The sequence below is a fragment of the Rhodnius prolixus genome, unplaced genomic scaffold (genome assembly GCF_049639745.1).
Source record: "Rhodnius prolixus isolate KJV_2025 unplaced genomic scaffold, Rpr scaffold_14, whole genome shotgun sequence".
Lineage (NCBI taxonomy): Eukaryota > Metazoa > Arthropoda > Insecta > Hemiptera > Reduviidae > Rhodnius > Rhodnius prolixus.
The window spans coordinates 5,563,258-5,581,898 of NW_027411594.1; the positions used below are offsets into that span (position 1 = coordinate 5,563,258).

At 38.0% G+C, this 18,641-nt stretch overlaps 1 protein-coding gene across 8 annotated transcripts in view; it reads right to left on the bottom strand.

Moving 5' to 3' along the window:
• LOC141451733 (cell adhesion molecule Dscam2-like) overlaps positions 1–18,641 on the bottom strand; it is a 414,509-nt gene that overhangs the window by 334,865 nt on the left and 61,003 nt on the right. The window lies entirely within an intron of this gene.

Below are 18,641 nucleotides of genomic sequence, written 5' to 3' on the forward strand. Positions count from 1 at the left end.
AAAATTATCGTGCAATAATTAGTATTAGTAAAAAAAATGTATTTTGATAATCTGAGAATAATCCTACAGAATTCTGGTCTGCTATCAATAAGTTTAGATTTAAACCCCCTGAACCTATACAAATTATTTGTCAAAAATGGGAACAGTTTTATAACTCAATATTGCCACCTAACCAAGATTACTTGTGATAAATTAATTCGAATAGGTAGGGAATCGGCCTATCCCATTCTAGTTCGGTCGGGGGGGCTGCCCCTCAAGGGAAACCGATCTTGGTTACTTAAACCTGAGACCAGTTAGCCTATCCGTACTGGCGTTTGCCGATGATTTGGTAATACTCGCGGAAAATGACAGAGATCTTCAGGAGAAGAATTAACTAGAATAAACATGAGTATTAATCCGGAGAAAACAAACGTCATGAAGATAGGCAAAAAATCCGGGAAACCAATGAGGGTCATCAGATTAAAAATGGAAAGGTGATCGAGAGAGTGGAGACCTTCAAATATCTAGGCGCACACCTGCAGGAGAATGGCTTTTTTTGATCGGGAAATAACCGAAAGAGTCAGCGCGGCAAGCAGGATGTTCGAGGCGACCAAGAGAGGCTTCCTGAATCACAGAGAGGTGACTAAGGCTACAAAAATGGCTGTTTATAAAACAACATTCCTTCCTATCCTAACATACTCGAGCGAGTCCTGGACCTTAACCTCTAAAAATAAATCAAAAATTCATGCCACCGAAATGAAGTTCTTGAGGAAAGTGGAAGGTAAAACGAGAAGAGATAGGATCCGCAACACAACGATCAGGGCAAAGCTCGAAACCAAACCAGCTGTAGAAAAGATAGAAGAAAACAGGTTAAGATGGCTGGGACACCTGCTGCGCATGGATCCTAGCCGAGTAGCAAAGATTGCATACGGCACACAGGTGGAAGGGAAAAGAGAGAGAGGTAGACCCAGATGGAAATGGGAGGAAGGTGTTAGAGAGGCCTGTCAGAGGAGAGGAATAGATTGGCAGAAGAGAAAGGAGCTGGCGGAGGACAGACAGAGTTGGACCGCACTCTACAAAAAACTCCCAACACTGCTTAGGCGGTAACTGGGGGAATGATTATGATGATGATGATGATTGCCACCTAAATTTAATAACAATTTTAAATTTTTTGAACCATTTGACCTAGCTTTAGATATAGACATAACTTTAGATGAGGTGTTGTTAAGTATAAACAAACTTCAAACTTAATAAAGCTACAGGAGTGGACTTCATACCTAATGAAGTGTTTAAATGTCTTAATTCATCTTGGTTGGAATATTTGTTGCGCTTTCTTAATCAGATTTTGCGTGCTGAAATTACACCTATAGCCTGGTCACTGATAAGAATGAAGTTAATTCAACACATTTATCATTTTTAACTGGGCCCTTAACCCTTCTGTATGTCTCAGACTGTTACGGAATAAAATAAAATATAAATATCTGGTCACTAAGCATCCAAATTTTTTGTTTAAACCATGATAGACGAAGGTTTAATTGGGGGTCTTCCTTCACCATCCTACAGCAGGACACTGTCGGACATTCCAGGCAGAGGCCAGCTGCTAGAATTGTCCAGAGAATCGACACAGAAGCTGTGGTTGATGAATCACATCACTCTGATTAAGTCAGGCCTCATGTCGCTCAAGATGGTTATAGTTGCCTAAGCTTTGCGCTAGTTTTGACTTAGCTCTAGACATATTCCCTGATGCTTATTTCCTCAATGGATTTATGCCCCTTAAATGGAGAAGAGAGGACAGAACAGACAGTATCTTCTAGACCAGGGGTCGGCAACCTATTTTAGGTAGAGAGCCATTTCTCCTTAAATAATTTCAATAAATCTTACCAAGAGCCGTATGGATGATAGTGTAAACAACTCTGTAGATTCACAAATTATTATTTTATGATATTCAATAACATTTAAATGTTTTATATATTTATTTTCACATATTGCAAAGTAAATAAACAAATAAATAATAACTAAACCTGTATTTGAATCAAAATGGCGGCAGTCCTATATATTACGTACTGTATTTTAATATAATTCTATTCAATTTTTAACCTATCTCATTTGAAATTCTTTTTGAAAAAATATCTTTACTTTAATAAATGAAATTTTCATTTGTTTCAATAAAATTGAAATATACAATTTACTTTGGACAGGCTGAAGAGCCACAAAATTTGGATAAAAGAGCCGCGTGCGGCTCGCTCTACCGCGGGTCGCCGACCCCTGTCCTAGAACAGTGATTTTTCAGTCTTGATTTCAGAATTCTGGACCAAATTTCACTTGAAATTTTACTGTCCCAATATTGGTATGTATTTTAAGATGAATATAAATCAAGTTGCATTGTTATGGTAGATCGATTTTCATCATAAAAACAAATGAAATTCCCACCCGGTAGCATCGAAGCCAAATATTAGATTTGAACTATCTTTTATTTTCCATTTTTGACATACATTGACCCTAGGTCACAGACTCACTGATCACTTTGTGAAAACTATATTTTCATGTTCTTTTCCCACGTGAAAACTTTACAAAAATAAATAAATCGGCCCTATTGCAATACTTCACTTAAAAGGGCCAGAGAAACAGAGAAATAAAATTGAAAAATCGAATAAATTAAAAGTTGCTTTTTTTGGGGGTGGTGGGAAATTTAATACAATGGAAAATTTTCTATATTTTTAATAAAAGACTGTCTGGAAAAACTCTCATTGTTTTTTTTAATTTGACGATAAGAAAATTGTATTTCATTGTTTTACTTAACAGAGTGTGAAAAAAAAGTTTATTTTTTGTTTGTTCCCCCTCCCCCAAGAGGATAAGTTCATGGGGGGGCCAACCCTTCCCTCTCCACAAGGGGATGAGTTCACGGGGGGGCTAACCCTTCCCACTCGTTTACTTAACTCTTTCATTCTGCTTTTGTTAAAGTACAGAAATAACGAAGTTGTTTTCAGTAGATGGTAGGAGGGATACAATGGGTAAAAATGGTGGTGAATTTCCTTCTGGTGGGAAAACTGTGGCAGTTTTCTAAAGCCAACTCTCTTCCTAGTTGTGGTGGGTGGGGGAAAGAAAAAAAAGAAGAAAATGTGCGACTTTTCTTTCCGTTTAGTTTGGAAAAGCAACAAAAAAAAAAAAAGAAAAAGAAAAGTGCGTTACGGGTCATTAACTGTACAAGAGCGATCTATTTGTTTGGATAACAAGAAGGGAGATTCTTATGTGACCAAGATTTATGAAGATGGATAGGGAAATTCTTTTCCATTCAATTTTCGGTCGAGGAAACTTCTGGTAACCGGGAAAAACAGGAAACAAGGAATTTCGCTTTTCGTTCTTTTTATTAAAACTGTACGGTAGGAGAGTTTGTATAAGGGTGGAAAACCTTTTTCTAGCGTTTTCCTAAAACTGGTCCCTCAATTCTGCCTCATACTAAAGGGGAAGGGGTTAGCTCCAGGTAATGCAAACAATCATGTTTAATAATTAGGGAAATTTTACCACATGAATGAAAACTAACAACGGTTTTGAAAATTAACATGATCTACAAAATTTCCTCCTTGCCATTGGCCAGTGGACCGTCTAACACAAAATATACGTTACGAAAATGGCATGGTTTCCCAACAATATATTGGCTATAGGTAACATTGTCAACATTAGCCGTATCCAGGGATTAGATAGCCAAACAATAATAGGTAACAGCAACCAAACAGCACTCACCCGGTGGTCAGGAAGCGTTTTTCCGGTTTTATCGCGGATTTCCTGGCCACCAGGATAATGGCTAAAACATTGGGACCTCAACAGCTCTTCCTGGTCTTACCCACAGCCCCTTGTACAAGCCTGGGTAGTCGATAATGGACAGAGGAGCATCCTTTTCCGATCATAACCCCCTGCCCACTTTGTCGTAATGTCGAAAGTCCAGAATTTTGAATATACTAACACCACATCAACTAGCCACCAGTTAAGTTTCAGTGGGTAAGAGCGGAAAAGGCGGTGTTTCCGCTACTAGAAAATCTCTGTTTTTTCACTAATTTTCCAATATCGTGAACAATTTATAACACTTGTCAGTTTACATGAATTTTATTTATTTATAGATGCGCATGTTTGGTAAATATGTACATGAAAAAGAGAGGAAGAGCGCGAAAAATGGCTTTCCTTATTTTCTATTTTTCCAAGCAAAGTGACATGCATTTTTTCTTTTCACATTACTCAAGCTTTTCCTACAAAATGGAAAATTAAATTAACTCGAAATAATACATCAAGTAGACCATATTCGCAAAATTTTTATTTTACTACATTTTTCCTCTTCCTTGTACAGATCTGGTGCGCTACCTTGGGCTCACGAACGACTCACGTGGAACCCACACACTAGACTTAAAAGACAAGCGATGACGAAACGTGCGAAACTTCTTTACAGACTACTTGGACGACGCTCCAAATTGCCCATTAACACTTAATATACAGTACTATCCTCAAACCTATGTGGACCAACGGACTAGAGCTGTGGGGTTCAGCCAAACCTACAAACATACGGACTGTACAAACATTTCAGTCAAAACTCCTCCGACAGATAGTTGACGCTCCTTTCTACGGTGACTAACCTCACTCTTCACAACGACCGCAACATTCCCTTCATAGACCAACTCGCTAAGACTAAATACCAAAAATTCCATACTACTCTCTCGACTAGCTCTAATCCTCTTGTACTGTCTCTCGCTTCCTCTGACATCCCTAACAATACTTCTCGCCGACTGAATCGCCAATGGCCCCGCGACTTCCTTGTAGTCTGAAGGCCTAAACGCCATTATTCTCCTATCTCTCCTCACTCCTCCACACATTCTCCTCTCTTCTATAGAGAGTGCTACCGCTGGGTAGCTTCTCTCCTCCTGCTCTCCTCCCGCACCAGTTCATCGCTCTCTCCATATTTACTAATTGTATACAACTGTATACAGATTGTAAATTACAAAATAAATTTTTAAAAAATATACATTTTGCAAAAGTCTAACTTACGACTTGAAAATTTTCCACACTCCCAAGGAAAATTGCACACAGATTGACTTTTCTTTATCCAGTATTATCTAAGGCTTAGTTTTCCTGCCCGACACCATTAGAGGCTCCATAGACTGCAGAACGCGTTAAGGGCACTTGTGATCTATCTCAAGAATACAAGAAATCCCAGAAGAAGTAGCTTAAGGGATTTTTTCCCCTCCCTGTATTTAACTATATTTTACCCCTGCAGGGAATATTTGATACCAAGTCCAACAAATTAAAACCCATTTCTTTTACGGGAAAGTACAGCTAGAAGAGTTCAAGTCTAACCTTCTGGAAAATTAGCCCAGAGGAAATCTGTAAAAAAAAAGAAAATGAAAAATAGGAGATATTCTCCTGGGCACCATTTCGTTAGAATTAACATTTTGGGATGGGGAAATCTTATTTGCAAATTTCCCTGGAAGCTGTCCTCTAAATGATCCTTCATTGTCTCAATTTTCCCTAATTCCCTTGTATAATCGATATTTTAAATAGTTAACATCAGGCCAAGTTTTTTACCTTTACTGTGTATAGTACATCTAAAGTGGAGTTCAATGACGTATTGGCCAACTTCATATTTTCCACTGTTCTTGAGTGACGTCACTTTAAATTTTTTTTTTCTAAAATCATTACTTTTTTCCAATAAAAATGTTATTACTTAGAAAGATTTAGTCCGAATTTGTTTCTGATGACACGGTTAGAAAGACAGATAAATTTTCTAAAAATTGATACCATTTCGAAGCATAAGTTACGAGTATTCTCCAAACAGCCTCAATCTTCCTCCTGGATACTGGGAAAAATAAAAATAATCGAAATTTTTTAAGAAAACTCCATTAGGCCCTTACGTGATCATTATCAGACCCAGGTGCTGGCACTTTTTATAAAAGTTTCCTTGTTTAATGGGCTTTCAAAGGGTATATCATTTTCCAGGATTCCTTTTTGTCTTCGTATGAGAAATTACGTTTGTTTTAATTAATATTTTGGAATAATTAGTTGAATCCGCAATGCTGGGTAATTCCAGCAAGAAACATGATTTGAGGGATGAAATCTTTGGACATTTTTTTATTTATTTATTTTGAGGGTGGGAGTTCGGGAGGAGTCAATAAATGAGCTCAGAGAAGTGGTACTTCCGGTGGATGGACTTTGGTCGCTAGGTTACAGTTAAGTCCCTTGATAGGATCCAATCTAAATATAAAGTTTCAACTTATTTCGAGTTCTAGTTATTGAGATATATTGTTCAGACGGGCGCCACGGTAGCCGAGAGGTTAGAGGCGAGACCCGCAAAGCTAAGAAGTATTGTTGGTTAGTGGATTCGATTCCCTGGTCTTAGCCCTTGGATTTTATTTAATGGTTTTAATCTTGTAAGGCGCCCCATTAGCTGAGCGGTTATAGGCTAGACCCGCAAAGCTAATTTGTATTGTTGGTTAGTGGATTCGATTTTTAGTCTAAACCTTGGGTTTTATTTAATGGTTAATATGAGAAATTTACAGTGAAGTATGTTTGCTAGTCGCCTCCGTCTACGACACCTAATTTGTGGTAATTGGACGTAAAGACCCGCCTGAAAAAATAGGCAATTACTTTACTTTACTTTATATTGTTCAGACCCAACCTGAGAGCCTGAGACGATTTTCTAAAAGCCACTTTTTCCGGAGACTCACCATCATCATCATCATCCAACAGCACTACAACTCATTGCTGAGCCTGGGCCTCTTCAACCAGTTTCCGCTAGTCAGTCCTGTTTTCCGGGGACTTTAAAACGAGTCTTCCTCTTAAAAACCCTTAGAAGTAGGAAATTTGAGACTATCGCAAGTAATGAAAGACGTCTGTAGCAAATTATTTCTACTTAAAAGATTTAAACTGTAAATTACTTTGGTGTTGGTGTTTGTATTTAGATTACCATAACTGCGAGGCAAGTGCCGTGTACACAGTGTAGAGTGTGTTTGTACAGTTATGGATGAAGAGTAAGCTTGGTACTGTTGTTTTCTCACTTAATGCACCCCTCCCCACAGAGCCGGCTGCCGATGTTGGTTAGATCCTGGAGAGAGGATGTTCCGTGGGCGGCCAGGAAAGGAGTTGGGGGGATAGACAGAGAGAGAAAGCCTGCCTTTGCCCCAAACGCACGAAATGGGGGTACTATCATCGTCAAATGATCTCTGTGTTTGTGGCAATGGCAGATTGGATGGTATTCAGTGTTTGCATCAGTCTACTCCAGTTTGTCTGTGCGTTCGTGTGACGTATCCGTTCTAGAACGTTCACACAATCTTCCATCTCCTTCCTTTATAACCCATGGGCACTTGCCATGTCGCACGTCCTCTTTTGGTATTAACGGTGTGTGGCCAAAGCCCCGTTGCCAAAGTAGTCCAAGCTGAGTTAATTGAATTTGTATCCAGACCCCCCCCCCAAGGCTAGAAAACACCAAAAGCTTGGTTCTTTCTTCCATTCCTGTCTGGCCAAAGGTCTGGAGTGTGCTTTCAACACCCTCTATATTAAATAGTGTTGGTGTTAGAGGGCCAATGAGAAGGGTGGTATGAATGCGTGCCTAGCTGAGAAGCACGTCAACAGACTTCCTCTTCTTCTACACATTTTCTTTCCTTTCACTTTCATTTCCTCCCATTTCCGTCGTAAAACAAAATTTTCATTACGTCATTCTATTTATTTTTTATCTTTTTCAATTATGTTTTTATGTTACAGGCACTTAATTTTTTTTTTTTTTTTTTACTGCTAGAAAAAGCGGAAATAATGTGTAAAATAATGCTACAAAGATCGTGTCAAAACTTTTACAAACTGTATGCGTTTCCGTTTTTCAATCTTGCTAGTAAAGTTGTGCTGCAGAGATTTTAAAACAACTCAGACTATTCTTGGGTTGGTTATTTTTTTTTTTTTTTTTGAGTTTTTAAAAACAAATATTGATATACTTCCGTTTATTTCCGGAAATGAGAGTCTTGTAAAATGTTTTCCTGTTATAACACGCGTAAACTGACTACTCAAAAAAAGATGTCAAGCTTTTGTTGTTAAGTCAGTTCATGAAAGTTAATGTTATAGTTGGTGGTCTACTTTAAGTACTAATTGTTGTTCATTCTTTTTGGTGACTGATTCATAGTTTCAATAGGATGAAAAAATAATTGCCATTTCAGTGTCGTGATACATTTATTATGCCGGAGCTTTCGACCTAGGTACTAGGTCATCTTCAGGGCTAGTTTAGAAAGTAATACTTTTACATTTCAGGGTTGGTGTGTCTTCTGTCTTGTCTGTTCATGGACAGAGTCCTATTGAAACTATGAATCAGTCACCAAAAAGAATGAACAACAATTAGTACTTAAAGTAGACCACCAACTATAACATTAACTTTCATGAACTGACTTAACAACAAAAGCTTGACATCTTTTTTTGAGTAATCAGTTTACGCGTGTTACAACAGGAAAACATTTTACAAGACTCTCATTTCCGGAAATACACGGAAGTTTATCAATATTTGTTTTTATTCCCTCAAAATGGACTCTGTCCATGAACAGACAAGACAGAAGACACACCAACCCTGAAATGTAAAAGTGTATTACTTTCTAAACTAGCTCTGAAGATGACCTAGTCCCTAGGTCGAAAGCTCGGCAAAATAAATTTTACTCGACTGAAATGGCAATTATTTTTTCATCCTATTTAAGTACTAACTTATAGTGAAAAACTCCAAGTGTGGAAAAACCTTAGTAAAAGAAAATCATGAGAGTGTTAACGCAGGGATAGAGGAAAATTCCGTTTTCCAAATCAGGTATTGTTGATCACGGTTATCTAGTTTTGGCAACCAGTTCTACCAGGTGGAAATAATAAATTTCCCATTCTTTTCATCGACGGCAGTACAAGGATAGGGAGTTTTCCCCCATGTAGGTAGCTTTGTGGAACAGTCCCGTCGGATATTCTGCTTGTTCCCTTGCTCTCTTATTTTGCTACAATGTTACTGGACAATGTAACGATAAACTATGTAGAGACGGGAATGGATTTAGTACACTGTTGGCAAGCCAACTTACAATTCTATACACGTGGACGTACCAGAGGACTCTCCGCACGCCCGCCCACGTGCGCGTTTTGTACACCACCTATATCTTGGACAAAACTTTAATCTTTCACCATCGGACGTACCATCCTGGTGTCGGTTTAATACCATCTTTTCATGTTGTCCACCTTTACAGTAATGATTCATGCACATTGATAAAATGGTGGCCCAGCTTCTTCTTTCTTTTTTATTCTCTTCACCAGCTCCTACTTTATTCCAAGATCCTCAGCCAACTGAATATATTGCTTCTCTATTATTCGTAGTCTCCATACCCTACTAAATCATACTTTTAACAAGTCCAGGTTAGTTTAGAGAGTTTCTCTGTTGAGCGTTGTGCTAGATAACCGACGTTAGTCTGTTTTAGTTAATGCATCTGTTTTTCAGACGGAGTTGGCCGCCATTGAGATGGCGGCTACTTTACTTCGCTGGAAGGGATTTGCCGATACTGATATTAGGTTCTTCACGGATAGCCAGGCTGCAATTAAAGCTCTGACCTCTCCTAGTAAGAACCAAATTTCGGTCAATTCTTGCCATACTGCCCTCAATTTGTTAGGAGCTTTGAATACTGTTTCGGTTGTTTGGTCCCCTGGTCACTCTGGGATTCCGGGTAACGAACGTGCTGATGAAACAGCAAAGGAAGGAGCTGCAATGATAACAATGACTCCTCAGCCCATTATCCCTGTGTCCTATCGACGTTGTAGAACAAAGGTGGAGCAGTGGATTTTGAAGGAACATCGGAAACGGTGGAGATCCCGAGCTGACTGCCGTCAGGCTAAAGAAATTCTTGACCTGTTAAGAATGGCTATATGTAGTTGGTTTTAGCAGGTCCCGGATCCGCCAGTTGGTTCAGGTGTTGAATGGACATGCGAATTTAGCGTACCATCTTTCCAAATGCGGCCTTATCCAGTCGCCAAATTGTGCTGGCTCTGGTGAGTCCAATAGAGACTATGCGGCACTTTGTAGAGGTGTGCCCCGTTTATTCTAAAACTAGATTTCTCGTCTTCGGAAGGTCAAATATTTCTCTACCGGAGATTGTAGCATCTGGTAATCTTTACCAGAACTTTCTAGGTTTATTTCAGTGCACTGTGGCGATTGAGTCGCCATGCTCCCTAGTGTCCTGTTACTACTTTATTAGTTTATTATATTAGCATCTGGCAACTTTTAGCCGGATTGGTTGTTTTTAAACCCCGGTATCTCTTATGAGATGATGGGTGGGCGGGCAACAATGGGAACCATTTTGGATTGCCTGCGTTCCTTCCCCCTTGTTGGTGGAACCGCCCCTTTTTAATACAATCTGCAATCTAATTAGTCTGAAGTCCTTTGTCAGATTCATCTTGTTTAAGAACCCCCCCCCCAAATTTGCATCCACATCTTTCTCTCATCCTACGTTCCTGATGAAGAACCTCTGTAAGAACTGATGGAGCTGCCTATCAAAAATTTGCTGGGTTCAGAGCAAGTTCTGGATTAATTGTTGACGGAATCTCTTACTTTTTCCCAATGAGTTCCCATTTTAATCATTCTACGACTGCCTATTCACAAATACTGTCAGATTCATCTGTTTGGTTATCATTGTCCAATTTAGTGAATTAAGAATGGCTATTTTGCAACGACACCAACTCCTTAACAGTCAGCTGTACCCAAAACCTTTGTCCTAAAACATTCTTTAACTTTTGTTCTAAATATTTAAAAAATCAAATTGAAGGCTAAATTAAAAAAAAGGTTTTTAAAAAAAATTGACCAATCAGAAATTTAATTTAATTTTAATAAGGAAAATTATTTTCAACATTTTCCGACAGAACGTTTTTTTCTTCTTCTTTTTAATATAATTGGCTGACTGTCTGACTTTTAATTAATTTAAATTTTCCTCATTTTTCCACTTTGTACATAAAATATAACAAAATTATGTGCTTTTTCCTTTTAATAACAAGTACGTATTTGTTTTTCCTTCTTGTTTGTACTTCTTATGTTTGTACACTAGAAATTGACTAATCTCGGAGTAAGTACATTTAATTAAAATGAATTAGGAAAATTTTATATGATGTAATAAAATTTTACAATTATAATTTCGTAAATCTAGTTTATGGTTAGATTTAAAATTATATGGTCAAGGAAGAGATAATGCTTTAATATGCTTTAAAAGCTTAGCATTTTTTTAAGAGCCCAACGGGTGTGTTGCAAAGGTCTTTGAAGGTCTACTCTGTTTACTTAATTCTGTATTTGGGCTTTATTGCTAGGGTTTCGTGGGTCACATTTTCGTGCTTTCTTTTTCTTTACCTTACTCTCTGTTCATCAACCTCTCAATCTACAGAATTGTCCACCGTTCTCTTCCGTTCTCAAGCTCAATGGAAGAGAGAAAGCAGAAAAACCTGACTTGACAGTGTAGTTCATGTAAAGCCTCTAAACTTTACAGCCAACAGTAGGCAACTTGATAACTATGTTTTTGGACCACCATGTTTCTGTTCTGTACACGTCTGTGTAGAAGACATCACACCGATTTCCGGTTCTACCATTTTGGTCAAGGAAAATTAATAACTGTTTCCTGCTCAGGTGTTTGAATGTTTTTATCTTTCTTTGGAGGTATTTCAATCGCTTGGTTTTTCAACTTTGAATTTTCTTCAAAATTAATAACTTACTACTTTACATCCTTTACGCCCAACCTCCAAATTTGGTGTCGTGGACGGAGGCGACTAGCAAACATACTTTACTATACGAGTAAATACCTCATATTAACCATTAAATAAAATCCAAGGCCTGGGGAATCGAAACCATTAAACCAACAATACATCTTACCTTTGCGGGTCTAGCCTATAACCGCTCGGCTAATGGGGCGCCTTATAAGATTAAAACCATTAAATGAAATCCAAGGTTTAGACTAGGGAATCGAACCCACTAACCAACAATACATCTTAGCTTTGCGGTTCTAGCCTACGTATAACCGCTCGGCTACCGTGGCGTCTAGGAAAAAACCATTTATATGATAATATCTTGGAAAATGGACAAAGAAAATACAAAGTTGAAAGAAACGTTACTGAAATATCTAAGGAAATTTGTAAAGGTAATTCACCTTACAAAATAATAGACCCATCTCGTTTAAACTTCACAGACTGTATTTGGCTACTTTGGAAATGGGTTATTAAAGATTAGGGATGCCTAGAGTGAAAGAGTTGGTTCAATTTTCCTAAAGAATGGTTTTTAGAGGAAAACGAGTGCTGAAGAGATTTGAACAAGATTCAAGTGAAAAATCTAGGATTGATTATGGTGGCTGTGGTAGTACAAACTCGATTCTTATTGGTTAGGTACAGAGGATTGTTTTTCTTCTAGAACCTTTTTGAATTTAAAGCTTTTCATTTGGGTTCGGCTGGAAACTTATCACCGTGATTAGATCTGGGATTCAGTTATATGACTTTTGGGTATATTTCCAGATACTTTTTACTTTGCGCTTCAAATTTTGAAGTAGAGTTTTTTTACTTTCCCGCAAGGAGGAGTCTGTTGCACATGCAGGCACTTGGGAAGTAGCGACCTCACGGGTTACCACAGCCACAGTACACCATGCACAACTCAACATAACTGTACACAATTACTTACTTCACACAATACACACAACATTAAAAGGGTACAAATAGTACCCAACCTAGGGCTATCTTCTCTGGGAAGAGATCCTTTTAGAAGATCAATATTCTTGCACCAAACACACCAACACCCAGTCTTTTCCTTGATTTGTCCGTAATCCCCAGAATTACATGTCCACTTAATACTTAAATCCCCACTGTTTTACTCAGTTCCTGGAATATAGTAAGAAGTTTCTTACAAAGCTGAAGCTCTTATATCTTCAGAAAAGTCCTACAGCAGTCAGGAATACCATGCCACGATGCTAAAGGACCAGTGCTTTCCCCCTGAGCATCCTGTAAGATCGAGAATAACATCCTTTATCTCGGCTGTGATACAAGTCCTCCAGTAGGAGCTAGGCTTTTCTCCAAATACCCACTACTAACATATTAGAGGTCTATACTGACACTGATAGGAAGGCACAACCAACAATCTTTTGATCGCAGAGCGCTGATCTCCGATGGAAAAATAAAATTGGCATTCTCCAGAAGAACTCTTTCTCTCTCTCACACACCTACACTCTATATATGGAGTAATCTAAATAAAAAAAAATAAAAATAAAGAACATGAACCGCCCTCCTCCCCGTGATTGTGGCGAACCTGATTAGTTTGGCGGCAACACCATTCCCCCATAGCTCCCCCGACAGGACGTGAGCTGAGATCTGAAGTGTAGTATCTAAGTCAGCGATTCAGCCAGCATCATTCGCCCACCATCATACGAGCGTATGTGCACAGAAATCTAAATAGAATAACTCTGCCACAAGTTACTTTTCACTCTCTATAAAGTTACAGTTCTGCAAATTCTAAATCAGAAGTTTTCATTCTATATTCAAATTGACTGCAATTTAAGACACTATATATATATATATATATATATATATATATATATTTGAGACGTTTTCACTTGACAATCTTTGAATTTTAACGAGAACTGCATTGGATGAAAGATAGTTTAAAGGATAATTCAATGAATTATTCCATTATTTTTATGCATTTTAAATAATTTAAGTAATTTACAATCTGTATAAATATATACAATAAGTAAATAGGATGTAAATAAGATGAACTGGTGCGGGAGGAGAGCAGGAGGAGAGAAGCTACCCAGTGGTAGCACTCTCTATAGGAGAGAGGAGAATGTGAGGAGGAGAATATGAGGAGGAGAGAGGAGAGATAGGAGAATAATGACGTTTAGTTCTTCAGACTGTAAGGAAGTCGCGGGGCCACTGGCGATTCAGTCGTCGAGGAGTATTAGGGATGTCAGAGGAGGCGAGAGACTGTACTAGAGGATTGGAGCAAGTAGAGAGAGTAGTATGGAATTTTTGGTATTTAGTCTTGGCGAGTTGGTCTATGAAGGTAATGTTGAGGTCGTTGTGAAGAGTGAGGTTAGTCACCGTAGAAAGGAGCGTCAGCTATCTGTTGGAGGAGTTTTGACTGAAATGTCCTGTACAGTCCGCATGTTTGTAGGTTTGGCTGAACCCCACAGCTCTAGTCCGTAAGTCCACATAGGTTTGAGGATAGTATTGTATAGTAATCGTTTGAGTTCAATGGGTAATTTGGAGCGTCGTCCAAGTAGTCTGTAAAGCAGTTTAGCACGTTTCATCAAACCTATACTCTCCTTCTTTCTTATGTTCGAACTATTGTGTAAATATTGATTGAGCTCGAAATCCTTTTTTGAAGCGCTAGCAATTGCTTTACCAAGCTCTATAGCTGTTCCAGATGGCGAATCTTTTTTTAAGTTATGGTGCATTTCCCAAATTTCAGCGTCGTATTCGTTACCTAAAAGCCCAGCAGCTTTTTTTACCAATTTCAGTAACACATTCACCCCAACACTCATGTTTGCCGACCATAATATTGGAACTTCAGTAGCATACTCTTTTAAATCGATACTTTCTATTCCAGTTGTACCACTAACTAGCGGTTTTTTAAATTTCACAGCCGCCTTAAGGCAGTCTAGCATACATTCTTTAGTTGTAAAATCTATTACAACATCGGATGACTCAAACACGTTACTAATAGAACTTGTAACATTGATTCCTAAATTGAAGCTGTGGCCTATAATTGGCCCTATATCTAAGCCTACGTATTTACTATCTGCATTGCTTGTCTTTTAAGTCTACTATGTGGGTTCCACGTGAGTCTTTTGTCTATGTAGAGATTTTTATACTTAAGTTTCTACAGCCTCACCAGCGTACAGTTGGCTTCTTAACAAGACAGAGTGGCCTCCGTCCAAGACACCAAATTTGAAAGATAGACGTTAAAGCCTATTTGAATCATTAGGCAACACTTTACCTTCTTTTTTTTTTACTTTACGCTTCCTTGGAAGGTTTTAGTATAATGTACGGTTACAAATAGTAAAACGCTGTTAGTAAGAAAGAGTCAAATTGTTCGGAATTTACATTTAATGTTGAAGTTCGACAAAATCCGAGTTATTGTTCACGACCAGATTTAGGGTTAAATTAGGGCTGAAATTGTTTTCTGCGATCACAGATATTAGAGTGCCTTTTTTTTCAGCCTGAAAAACAAACCAGTTTTCAGCCTATTTCAAAACGTGATTACGTCATGAGAATATAATCATTTAATTATTAATAGCATTATTATTACGTATTTGACGTCATTACTAAAACAGCTCTATAAGTCCCCTCTGTCCCCTACTTCTCAAGCATTAACCAATCCAAGTCTAATTAATAAATTCATATGGTATTATTAATAATGTATCATCTAATTAACATTAGTATTGATTAGCATTGATTTATATTGCCTTTGGGAATAAATGTACGCTAGCTGGGTGTATTCTAGTATTAATAATAATTATTATACTTGGCTAGCATAAAGGGTCATTGTTCCGTTCTGGCTGAGATTAATTATTATATTAATATTATAATTCAAATATTTATTCAACCTTGTTAATGTTATTTGAGTTAATATAACAGCTGATTATATTCATAGAATTTAAATTTATTAAATTACTTTATTTTAAACAAAAATGAATCTGGAGTAAACTAACACGTGACTTTTGCTTTCCACAGATGGTAGAAGTTCATATTTGACGATAGGTCTTTGACTTACTGAGTTTCAGTGGGAAAAGAGCTAAAAATTTTAGAATATTTGTTAAAGTGCGAGTGGTCTCGGGGAGGAAAAACCAAGGCCTGTGAGCTTTACACAAGAGTCGTTCTCCATCATTAAGAGTCTGATTAAAAGGATGGGTCTGGAGGGTGAGCTTTAGAGTGAGGGGAGCCACAATAGATCTAAAAGAGTTGCAGTGGCGTAGGCCTTGAGGCCGCCCTAGTCTAATCTAATCTAAAGTGTGAGTGGGCTCTGAATATTCTCCATTTCCGCCGGAGTTCCACTAGGCACCATCCTTGGTCCCATCTTCACCGTATTCACTGCAGATATTCCTTGCCACCCACCCAAACACCTTAGTCACTACTTATGCTGAGGATACTGCAATTCTCCCCTCTACCCACTCAGAACCATCAGAAACCTCCAAAATTCCTTCAAGAGCACCTCAACCTAATAGAAAGCTGGTGCACCCAATGACACCATAAAAATTAATGAAAGCAAGAACGTACACGTAACTTACACGCTCGAACGTAGTACCTGGGTTTCTACTTGGACAGTAGACTCACGTGGAATCCCCACACGAGACTTAAAAAGACTACAACTAAACAAAAGGTACGGGCAACTAAGACGTATGATTGGACCTAAATCTAAACTAAGCACATTCTAACAAACTAACCCTCTACAAGACGTTACTTCAACCCTTCATCTGGACTTACGGATCAGAGCTGGTGGGGCTCAACTAAACCTTCCAATCTCCCGCATCTAATCCTTCCAATCAAAAGTCCTCCACCATATTGTGAATGCTCCCTATTATGTCTCCTAACCTCATCCTTCAACAAAGACCTAAATATCCCCCTTTTGACACTGAAACAATCCCATTCACGATTCCTCAATTTCCACAAAAGCCTATCCTGCCATCCCAAATTCAACAGCTCGGAAACTCTTTCCTTCATCAACCCATCCTGATAATCCCGCCACGACGTCTAAAACGACGTTAGCCTCGTGATCTTCTAACCTAGACCTTTCCAGCAACTAAAGAAAGAATATTTGTTGGCAGGAGGGCAACCACTAACCCTCTACAGCCCGTACAGTATAATACTAGGGTAATTTTTAAAAAGGGGAATTTAGGAAAATCGGGATTAGAAGATAAAGGTTTGGATTTAAAACGGGTTTTACAGCAAGGCGATTGTATTTAGTTATTGCTACTTCTCATCCTTCTCCTTATATTCTTGAGGTATACTATTCCCGCTTAACAGCATTGTATTGCTGGTTAAAATATCTTTTTTTAAAAAAAAGCCCGCTTGCATGTCCAGTTCAGAGACGCGTGTTTTTGTACGTAGAGAGGGGTGAAACATCGATTAAATATTTAATCGAACTAAAGTGTTGAACACACAATTTTTTTTTATTTTGTTTACTCAATGTTTTATTTTTTTAAACCACCTCGAGAATTTAAAATTCTCGTATTATCAATCTGTTTACGTTCAATGTAATCACTTAAATGTGGTACTAAAAAAGATATTGTTTAGACATTTTTTCTTTTTATTTTATCTTACTAATTATCGATATCTTCAATATTATCGATGTTTGGTGTACACCTTTTTTAGATATTCAAATTCTCCTCCCCCCCTCCAAAATGCTTATGTACATTTTAGCTGCGAAAAATCGAAAATTCATAAGATGCTAGTAACTTTATTGGTCGTATCACATATGTTTCGATTTTTTATCGATCATTAGAAATCGATTAATTAAGTTTATGGGAGAGAATTATACTTAAACTATATTTCTGTCTCAACTGCATACGTTGGGTGTGTGAGCAATGTTACAGAGGAATTTAAAATGTTAACAAACAGTAAAAACATTTCTATAAAAGTAGGGACTTCTCAAAAGGGTTTCTATCGATCCAACATTCCGAATATTAGAGCATCTAGGTAAAAAAGAAGACATTACTTTCTTTACCTACAATAGTCAGGTTGTCTTTTGCCCCCCTAGCAGCAGTCTTGAGCAGACTTTACGGGAGGTAAGGCCCACCTCCCTTGGTTTGGAAATTTGGTCTGCAACAAAAAGTCATGTGAGTAGTACATTACCATGATTTTATTTGTGAATGAAGGATTATTGAACGCTGAAAGTAAATTGAATATAATTATATTTACACGGAATTTACCTAAAAGTGGCAACCCACAACCAAAGAGAGAGAGAGAGAGAGAGAGACATAAAACGGATTTCCGTTTGTTAGTATGGTAAGCTTACAGCTTGCTAGTCACGAACCAGCTGGCCTAATAATATTACTAGCACCAGATGAAACCCAATACATTTACTTTATAACCCAAACACTGGGAATACATAATATACTATACCTGGAATATATTTATATACATATAAGTCAGGGCGGCTTGCAGAAGTGCACGACGACGGTAACACCGTATCCAATTTCCGGTGTAAAGGTTGAACAGGTAACCGACTCTCTACTTACTCTTGGACTGCTAGGAGTGCGTATTGCCGTTAGTTCATTTCAGTCTTTGTCGAATATATCCAGTGAATACATTTAAAACCCAATTCGCCGCTTTTCCAGCGCCATTGTTTTACGATTTAGTCGCCAGTAACGTAATAGATTCTCTTTCTTTCTTATCATATTTCTTCTAGTTCTTTTTCATCCTCTTTGCAGTTAATTTAAATACATTTTATTTGTTCTCTAGTACAAAACGTTGGCAACAGAATATTTGTATAGAAAGATACAACTTTCATTTTATCTGTTGTTGCACGCATGTTAAAAAAAGTCCAGACAGATTTCGGGCTCTAATCGATCACGACAAGTAGATTAATCAGTATACTGTTGAGATTTCGACTCACCGAACCCCTGATGATGACTGAATGTCTGAAGCAGTTCAGAGATACAATAAAACAT